This window comes from Arachis hypogaea, chromosome 11 (genome assembly GCF_003086295.3).
Source record: "Arachis hypogaea cultivar Tifrunner chromosome 11, arahy.Tifrunner.gnm2.J5K5, whole genome shotgun sequence".
Lineage (NCBI taxonomy): Eukaryota > Viridiplantae > Streptophyta > Magnoliopsida > Fabales > Fabaceae > Arachis > Arachis hypogaea.
Window position 1 is genome coordinate 44,227,621 of NC_092046.1, and position 5,129 is coordinate 44,232,749.

A 5,129-nucleotide genomic window follows, 5' to 3' on the forward strand; every position below is an offset into this window, starting at 1 on the left:
TATTTTCGAAAAATTTTCAAAAAAATAAATTATTCTATGGCTTCAGAATTTTTAAGAATGAATCTAGAGTTTCATGATGATCTGTTGAAGTCTGGCTGGCTGTGAAGCCATGTCTAATCTTTTGGACCGAGGTTTCTACTCATCATCACAAGAGCTTTTTTATTTTCATCAATTCAGCTGTTGTATGCCTGATTTGTATGCTAAAGCTTGGCTGGCCATTGGCCATGTCTAGTGTTTTGGACCGAAGCTTTCACTGAAAGCTTGGCTGGCTAGTAAGCCATGTCTAATTCCTGGACCGGAGTTTTAGACTAACATTGCATGATTCCTGGAATTCTAATTAAAAATTTTTGAAATCCTTATTTTTCTTTTTCCAAATAATTTTTGAAAAATCCAAAAAAATTTATAAAATCATAAAACCAAAAATAATTTGATGTTTCTTGTTTGAGTCTAGTGTCAATTTTTAAGTTTGGTGTCAATCGCATTTTTTTTAATTTTTCTTAAAATTTTCGAAAACTCATACATGTGTTCTTCATAATCTTCAAGTTGTTCTTGATGATTTCCTTTGTTTGATCTTTGCATTTTCATGTTTTGTGTCTTTTCTTGTTTTTCATATGCATTTTCAATTTGTTAGTGTGTAAAGTTTAAAAATTTCTAAGTTTGGTGTCTTGCATGTGTTTCTTTTCTTAAAAATTTTCAAAAATAAGTTCTTGGTGTTCATCTTGATCTTCAAAGTGTTCTTGATGTTCATCTTGACATTCAAAGTGTTCTTGCATGCATTGTGTGTTTTGATTCATAATTTTCATGTTTTGAGTCTTTTTATTGTTTTTCTCTTTTTTCATTAAAAATTCAAAAAGAAAAAAAATATCTTTCCCTTTTTCTTCTCATAAATTTCGAAAATTTGAGTTGACTTATTCAAAAAAATTTTAAAATTTAGTTGTTTCTTATGAGTCAACTCAAATTTTCAATTTAAAAATATTATCTTTTCAAAACTTTTTCAAAAATAAAATCTTTTTCATTTTTCTTTTATGATTTTTGAAAATTTTAAAAATGATTTTCAAAATCTTTTTCTTAATTTTATTCCATATTTTCAAAATCTTTACTAACAATTAATGTGATTGATTCAAAAAAATTTTAAAGTTTGTTACTTGCCTATTAAGAAAGGTTCAATCTTTAAATTTTGAAATCATATGTTTTAGTTTTTTGTTAGTCAAGTAATCAACTTTAATTTTCAAAATCAAATCTTTTTAAATTTCTTTTTTCAAATCTTTTTCAAAATAAATCTCAATCATATCTTTTTCAAAATCAATTTCAAAATCTTTTCTAACTTCTTATCTTTTCAAAATTGATTTTCAAATATTTTTCAATTAACCACTTTCCTCTCTAATTTTCGAAAACTTCTCCCCACTTTTTCAAAATTCATTTTAATTAACTAATTGTTTTAAATCCTAATTTAATTTTATTTCTCTTTTTTTATTTTCGAATTTTAACTAATATTTGAAATAAAAACAAAAATATTTTCATTTTATTTTAATTTAATTTCGAATTCAATCTCCCTCTCTCATCTCTCTATTTATTTATTCATCTATTAACACTTCTCTCCCACCCAAAATTCGAACCCCATCTTCTTCTCTGTGTTCGAATTTTTCTCTTCTCCTTCTTCTATTCTTCTCTTCTTATACTTACATAAGGAATCTCTATACTGTGACATAGAGGATTCCATGTTTTCTTTTCTGTTCTCTTCTTTTTCATATGAGCAGGAACAAGGATAAGAATATTCTTGTTGAAGTTGATCCTGAACCTGAAAGGACTCTGAAGAGGAAGCTAAGGGAAGCTAAAGCACAACTCTCTGGAGAGAACCTGAAAGAAATTTTTAAAAAGAAGGAGACATGGCCGAACCTAATAACAATGGTGGAGATGCAAGGAAGATGCTTGGTGACTTTATTGCACCCTCTTCTAACTTCTATGGAAGAAACATCTCAATTCCTGCAATTGGAGCAAACAACTTTGAGCATAAGCCTCAATTAGTTTCTCTAATGCAGCAAAATGGCAAGTTTCATGGACTTCCAATGGAAGATCCTCGTCAGTTTTTAGCTGAATTCTTGTAAATTCGTGACACTGTCAAGACCAATGGAGTTGATCCCGAGGTCTACAGGCTTATGCTTTTCCCTTTTGCTGTAAGAGACAGAGCTAGAACATGGTTGGATTCATAACCTAAGGAAAGCCTGAACTCTTGGGATAAGCTGGTCAGTGCTTTCCTGGCCAAATTCTTTTCACCTCAAAAGATGAGCAAGCTTAAAGTGGAAGTCCAAACCTTCAGACAGAAGGAAGGAGAATCCCTCTATGAAGCTTGGGAAAGATATAAGCAACTGATCAAAAGGTGTCCTACTGACATGCTTCCAGAATGGAGCATCATAAGTATATTCTATGACGGTCTGTCTGAGTTGTCAAAAATGTCATTGGACCATTCTGCAGGAGGATCTCTTCACGTGAAAACCCCTACAGAAGCTCAGGAACTCATTGAAATGGTTGCAAATAACTAGTTCATGTACACCCCTGAGAGGAATCCTGTGAACAATGGGACACCTCAGAAGAAGGGAGTTCTTGAAATTGATACTTTGAATGCCATATTGGCTCAGAACAAAATATTGACTCAACAAGTCAATATGATTTCTCAGAGTCTAAATGGATTGCAAGCTGCATCCAACAGTACTAAAGAAGCATCTTCTGAAGAAGAAGCTTATGATCCTGAGAACCCTGCAATGGCAGAGGTGAATTACATGGGAGAACCCTATGGAAACACCTATAATCCTTCATGGAGAAATCATCCAAATTTCTCATAGAAGGACCAACAGAAGCCTCAACAAGGCTTCAATAATAATGGTGGAAGAAATAGGTTTAGCAATAGCAAGCCTTTTCCATCATCTTCTCAGCAACAGACAGAGAATTCTGAACAGAGCCATTCTGGCCTGGCAACCATAGTCTCTGATCTATCCAAGACCACACTAAGTTTCATGAATAAAACAAGGTCCTCCATTAGAAATTTGGAGGCACAGGTGGGTCAGCTGAGTAAGAAGATTACTGAAACTCCTCCCAGTACTCTCCCAAGCAATACAGAAGAAAATCCCAAGAGAGAGTGCAAGGCCATAACCATGACCAACATGGCCAAACCTGGAGAGAGTGAGGAGGACGTGAGTCCTAGTGAGAAAAGCCTCATGGGACGTCCTCTGGACAGAAAGGAGTTTCCCTTTGAGGAACCAAAGGAATCTGAGGCTCATACAGAGACCATAGAGATTCTATTGAACTTCCTTCTGCCATTCATGAGCTCTGATGAATATTCTTCCTCTGAAGAGGATGAAGACATTACTGAGGAGCAAGTTGCTAAGTATCTAGGAGCAATCATGAAGCTGAATGCCAAGTTATTTGGTAATGAGACTTGGGAGGATGAACCTCTCTTGTTTACCAATGAACTGAATGCATTAATGAGGCAGACATTACCTCAGAAGAAATCGGATCCCGAAAAATTCTTCATACCTTGTACCATAGGCACCATGACCTTTGAGAAGGCTCTGTGTGACCTAGGGTCAGGGATAAACCTCATGCCCTTCTCTGTAATGGAGAAACTGGGAATATTTGAGGTACAAGCTGCAAGAATCTCACTAGAGATGGCAGACAAATCAATGAAACATGCTTATGGACTTGTAGAGGACGTGCTAGCAAAGGTTGAAGGCCTTTACATCCCTGCTGATTTCATAATCCTAGACACTGGGAAGGATGAGAATGAATCCATCATCCTTGGCAGACCCTTCCTAGCCACAGCAAAAACTGTGATTGATGTTGACAGAAGAGAGTTGGTCCTTCAGTTGAATGAGGACTACCTTGTATTCAAGACTCAAGGTTCTCCTTCTGTAACCATGGAGAGGAAGCATGAAAAGCTTCTCTCAATACAGAGTCAAACAAAACCCCCACATTCAAACTCTAAGTTTGGTGTTGGGAGGCCACAACCAAATTCTAAGTTTGGTGTTGAGAGGCCCCAACCCTGCTCTGATTATCTGTGAGGCTCCATGAGAGCTCACTGTCAAGCTATTGACATTAAAGAAGCGCTTGTTGGGAGGTAACCCAATGTTATTTAATTATATCTATTTATTTTCCATTGCTATTTTATGTTTTCTTTAGGTTGATGATCATGTGAAGTCACAAAAACAACTGAAAAATCAAAAACAGAATGAAAAACAGAATGAAAATAGCTCACCCTGGAGAAAAAGCTTACTGGCGTTTAAACGCCAGTAAGAGTAGCAGAATGGGCGTTAAACGCCCAGTCTGGCACCATTCTAGGCGTTTAACGCCAGAAACAGGCACCAGACTGGTGTTTAACACCAGAACATAGCATCCAATTGGCATTTAACGCCAAGAATGGAAGAAAAGCTGGCGTTAAACGTCAGAAACAAGCAGCAACCTGGTGTTTAACGCCAGAAATGCACTCTAAGGGCGTTTTGCACGCCTAAATAGAGCAAGGATGCTAAGTCCTTGACCCCTCAGAATCTGTGGACCCCAAAGGATCCTCACCGACCCCACCTCTTCTTCTCTCCTCTTCACACCCTTTCATAACACTCTTCCCCAAATACCTTTCACCAATCACTTCCATATCTCTTCCCCAAATACCCTTCACTACTCACATCCATCCACTCTTCCCCAAAAACCCCACCTACCTCTAAATTCAAAATCCATTTTCCTTCCAAACCCAACCCTAATACACGAAACCTAACCCTCCCACCCCTATATAAACCCCTCAACACCACTTCATTTTCACACATTACAAACACTTCTTCTCCCTCTTGGCTGAATACACACTTCTCCTCCATCTCCTCCATTTTCTTCTTCTTCTACTATTTTTCTTCCTCTTTTGCTCGAGGACGAGCAAACATTTCAAGTTTGGTGTGGTAAAAGCGTTGCTTTTTGTTTTTCCATAACCATTAATGGCACCTAAGGCCAGAAAAACCTCAAGAAAGAGGAAAGGGAAGGCAATTGCTTCCACCTCTGAGTCATGGGAGATGGAGAGATTCATCTCAAAGGTCCATCAAGCCCATTTCTATGAAGTTATGGTCAAGAAAAATGTTATCCCTGAGGTCCCT